The sequence below is a fragment of the Globicephala melas genome, chromosome 5 (assembly GCF_963455315.2).
Source record: "Globicephala melas chromosome 5, mGloMel1.2, whole genome shotgun sequence".
Taxonomy (NCBI): Eukaryota; Metazoa; Chordata; class Mammalia; order Artiodactyla; family Delphinidae; genus Globicephala; species Globicephala melas.
In genome coordinates, this window is record NC_083318.1 from 55,910,324 (window position 1) to 55,915,760 (window position 5,437).

General features: G+C 33.1%; 1 non-coding gene across 1 annotated transcript; it reads left to right on the plus strand.

Annotated features, from left to right (window-relative positions):
- Positions 1-5,063: 5,063 nt before the first annotated feature.
- Positions 5,064-5,170, plus strand: LOC115839938 (U6 spliceosomal RNA). Its single transcript, XR_004034248.1, has one exon. It is a non-coding gene; the product is annotated as a U6 spliceosomal RNA (small nuclear RNA).
- The last annotated feature ends 267 nt before the right edge of the window (positions 5,171-5,437 follow it).

Consider the following 5,437-nt stretch of genomic DNA (forward strand, 5'->3'; position numbering starts at 1 on the left):
GTAACCTCAGTCCTGGGAAAATCAGAACACTTGATCACCCTCCTGACACTGTGGAAGACATAAAATGTTAAGCCCTATATTCCTTTGAGCAGTCTTAGAATTATAGATGCGTCAACTAATAATAAGGAATCTTGAAAGATGGGAAACTGTTGACACGGTTTAATAGAGTTCAACTAGTCATTATATCTCGTTAGTCACACAAAGTTTAACCAATATTTATATTCTATGAACTGTTGAATTTAAGTTAATTTTACATATCTTCTTATCAAAGTATCACAGCATTTGGTTTACATTTATATAGGCTTGCACAAAGGCAAAGAATTTTCCTATAACTTTGAGAGAATTTTTATAACTGGTCCAAGCTTGATGACGTTTAAATTTGAGAGTAAAAATATTTGGATTCAAATGTTTTTGAAAGAAATGATGTATCTTCATTTAAAAGGGTAAATTGTGTCAATTTTACCCATAACTATGAAATGATAAAGCATCACCCCCTCATTTACAGAGTAAATATTTTGATAATAAAAATACAAAAGGACAAGACAATATTGCAAATATAAAGCTCAGAGATAAAAATAAAAATGTTTTTCATTAAAATAAATTGGACTATAAAAGTATTTATTAACACATACTGAAGAGAGGACTTCTGCTTCTGGTAAAATGTAGTACAGTAGGCTAATTGTCCCTCTGCAACATCTAGGAAAATTCTATTTTTAAAGGCATAGAGTACTAATGGAAACAAGAAGAATATGGTAAACTGTCTTTAAATAGTTTGAAATAAGAGAAAATCCACCTATTATGAGTAAAAATAGTCAGCCACTACTTTCTTATATCCAGATGCTTATAGGAAGACTGGGTATCTGGCCTGACCCAGCAAGACTCTAAGAGGGAACAGAAACCAGCCAAGTCTTAGTAATTGAGAAGTGGTAAACTCTTGAGTGACAGGATGAAAACTAGAGAAGCCCCAAAAGGCTGTTTGCTTATGTAATATTCAGAATTCTGGAGCTACGATGGACACCAGGGCTCTGAGTTAAAACTTCTAAATGGAAAATTAAAATAAAACACAGTCTCCTAATAACTTGTGAGACCAAGTTCTGATGAGTGTAGAAGCCTGTTTCAAAAATGTGGCCAGTTTCCCCTCAAAACATTTGCTAAGGTTTGAAAAATATGGGATGCAGAGAAGACACAGACTTAAAAACATCTCAAGGGGAGAGCTGAATTTCACACATGCCTCTGGGACTAAGAAGGTAGAGAACCACCAGATTCTCCGTCAAAACCATAGGTTGAATCTGAGGATGTGAAACCCATGATGAAACCTGTGGATAGGAAGAGACGACTGTATTCGTTGTATAAGCTATTTTATGTTAAGAGACTTGAGCAGCCTCAGATTTCCGTATTTGCGGGGACTCTAGAAACCCAACCCCCATTGATACTGAGGGATGACTGTATATAATTTCCTCTGACCTTTACAAACATCATTCTAGTCTTTTGATCAGAAAACGTCTGAGCACTATGTAAATCTCTTCATACTGAGGATAATTTGATTCTCTCATTGTAAAATTCTTATGAATTCCTCTTTTTCCTGTAAGTTCTGATACACTTTTACTATATATATATTTCTTTCTTTCTTAATATACCAACCACCCTCACCTCCTCCAGGCTTTCTATCTGGAAATACTTGTCTTTCTGTAACTTTCAGAAATTTTCTTCTATTTTTCATTTTCCTATTTTCCCTTTGTCGATTCAATCAACAATTTATTTTAGGGCACCTGGACTTATTAAATTCTCTCATATTTTCACTTGCTTTGACCACTTGCACTGAGTTCTTTGTCTCAGTCTTCTGCTCACTCACTTGATCATTACAGTGCCTACACTCGAATCATCTCAACTATTAAAATTATGTTTTAATAATTTAACCAAACATTTTTAATATTTAAGGACTATGATTGTGTCTATTTCATTTTATCTTGTTTAAAATATATAGTTGCAAAATTCAATTAAATCTATATAAGCTCTTAATCATAGTAAAAATAATTTATCCAAAAGTCCAATGAAAGGAAGCAGAATGTAGAAATACTTTAAGAAAAAAATCTTTTAATCTACCATTTCTAAAGCAGTGTCAGTATACTAACTGAAGGAGGATTTGCTTTATTGTGTAGACTGTGACTGTGTGTTACTTGCCAGGCTGCAGATGAACAGTCATTGTTGGTTTGAGCCACACAACATGGAGAGCAGTGTTGTTTGTAAGAGAATGATTGAAAAATGACTCTATCAAAAACTATTTCTTGTTGTAAGAATACTATAAATGTCATTGAACCAAGACAATTTATGACTAGCAGGAGGTGTAGATGGACATGCTGAAAGAAGTTTGTAAAACAAAGGTATAACAGATAACATTGCTGGAACTTCACAACAGATGTTGTGTCATTTCCTCTTAGATGCAGAGAATGTTATTACTTCAATGACTACAAATTCTTCAGGAAAATGTTTTTGAGCATGGTATTGGAACTTAGGAAATATTTCTGTTAAATAAACATTTAAAAAATTATCACATGATTTAGTATGTTTGGCATATCAGTCTTGTTATTTTTATGTTATATGTTTTTTTTTCATTACTCAGGTTAACCCATGTGATCTGAATCTATGCAAAATTATATTATGTATTAATGAATGTTTTCATTGTGTTCAACTATGTGGGTAGATAGAGATAGATATACCTTTGATAATACCTCTTTTCGTTTTTAAAATATAAAATTTCAGATTTTAAAAAATCTATATATTATCTGTGGTAAAATATTGTTACACTTTATTTCTGAAACTCTTCTATGATTACATAGAGGGAACATGTGGTAGACACATAGCTTAGATCACTCAGCCTCTTTTATCCTTACCTACTCTAAATGACATTAGAAAGTCTATATGAGTCACTTGCCCAGGCTCCCCTGAAGCCAGGTGTGGTCAGTGAAATGTAAGTACAAGTCTGATGACATTCTCTACCCCTTGTCTGCTTCCGTCTTCTTTCTTGGAATACACAGACATGTTGTTACCATGAGGATAAGGAGAAAATAATTGCACAAACTTTGGCAAAGACATTATTGAGTCATTGGTCCAGCAGCTGCCTATCTCCCAATTTTTTATTATATGAGAGAAATAAACCTTATTTATATGTTTATAACAGAAGTCAGGTTTTCTGTTATTTTCAGATGAAATCTTGTTTAACTGACATTAAAAGATAGCCAGATAAAACTGGATTTATACTATCAATGTCATTTGAATCTATTATGTATTAAATTTAATTTCTTTAAAGAGTTAATAAAACAAATAGAAGTGATAGGGAAGAAATAACTGAAAATCAGATCATATTTTTACAAACTAAGTTTATAAAACATGATGCTGAACTTAAGAAATATGTTAAGAATAATTTAAATTTTAGAGATATCATTTTAATAATTTAAGCTCCTTAATACTCTACTGACTCTCCTTTGTGAAAAATGATGAAGCTACCATGCCGGGAGTTCCTGCCAAGTTCCATTATTTTGTTAATTGAGTTATTCTTTTTACAATGATAAGGTTATAATATTCATGTTTTACAAACACTGTGAAATAGTTTAGTAGGTTTCTTTGTTCACTTTTTTTAAAGAGATGTAATGCTCACACCTTACTTCTGCCTTCCAGGTTTTGGCAATAATTTGGCTGAATATTTGGCTGTACTTTGCTAAGGACCTCAAATATGTTTTATTCCTGAGGTTCTGGCATATATAAAAATTTTTGTGTGTTGCCTTTGTACTTGAAGATAATTTAGCCTTGTGTACAATTACTTAGTGCTTTATGTTTTTTGAGAACTATGTAGATATTACTGAATTGTAACTTGTAAAAAATATTTATTTCAGGTAAATTTTTTCCATTATGCCTAAATCCCCATGCCCTATTTAGTTCTTTGTCAGAAGCCACGATTTTGCTTATGTTATTCTTCTTTATAGTATTGCATATTCCAAATCACTTATCTTCTCAAAAATGAGCCATTAATCATTTTACATTTCAATTTTTTATTACCTATTATGAGATAATCACTCATAATCACTCTGAGATTTTGAGTTGCATTTGTTTATATGTCCCTTGCTTCTAATATGGTGTTTATTTCTGTTATCCTTTTCTGCTCTATTGTTTTCTGCTAGATTCCTTAATCTTTTTCACATTTTTATAATCTATTCTTCAATCATATTCACCTAATCTTTGAGCTTCTTTTATTATTAAGATCTCTTGAAGCTATGTTTATTACAAATGTTATTAAATTTTTTAGGTAAGTGCTCTCAGAATGTAGTGTCTTCATATGCTTTTGCTTTCTGTGTTTATTCTTTTGTAATGTAGGATCATGACTTGTGTCTTTCCTGTTTATCACTCATCTTTTAGTGGAGCCAACTATTTGTTGGTAAAGATTATGGAAATTAGAAAGTGGAGTAAGATGGGGCAGCTCTCAGCTTCAATTAGGTTATGTCATATCAACATAATTATTTTGTTTAAAGAAAAAGCATTTCCAAAAGAATTTGAAAAAGGATACATGTATATGTATAACTGAATCACTTTGTTGTACACCTGAAACTAACACAACATTGTTAATCAACCATACTCCAATATCAAATAAAAAGTTAAAGAAAAAACATTTCTGTGCTTTTGTTGTTTAAAATCTTTGAATCACAGGTTAGTTCTTTACATCTCATCTCTGTGTTGATAGTTTTCTCAGCCTCTTTTCCTCCATCTTCCTGCCTTAAATCTGTTCATCTCCCTCAGTAGAGGGGGGATTGTAGTATTTGTCAGTATGGATTTTAATTTTATTTGTCAATATGGAGTTTTATTTTATTTTTTATTTTATTTGAGTCAATATTGATTTCTATTTTATTTGTCAATTTGGATTTTTATTTGAGGTTATTTGTCAATATGGATTTTTATTTGAGTCTTCCAGGCCATCCTGCAGAGCCTAAAGAAGTCATTCCAGGACGTGGTCCTAGAGTTCATCACTCTCACCTCTGGTCAATTCTATATCCCTTTCAGAACTATGGTATTTTGTGCTCACTTCAGCAGCTCATATACTAAAATTGGAATGATACAGAGAAGATTAGCATGGCCCCTATGCAAGGATGACATGCAAATTCATGAAGAACTATGGTATTTAAGTTGGGGGGAAATTAAAGTTTTGCTTAGGGCTTCCCTGGTGGCGCAGTGGTTGAGAGTCCGCCTGCTGATGCAGGGGACACAGGTTCGTGTCCTGGTCCGGAAAGATCCCACATGCCGCGGACCGGCTGGGCCCGTGAGCCATGGCCGCTGAGCCTGCGCGTCCAGAGCCTGTGTGCCACAACGGGAGAGGCCACAACAGTGAGAGGCCCGCATACCACAAAAAAAAAAAAAAAAAGTTTTGTTTAGTTTTTGAAGAGTAATATGT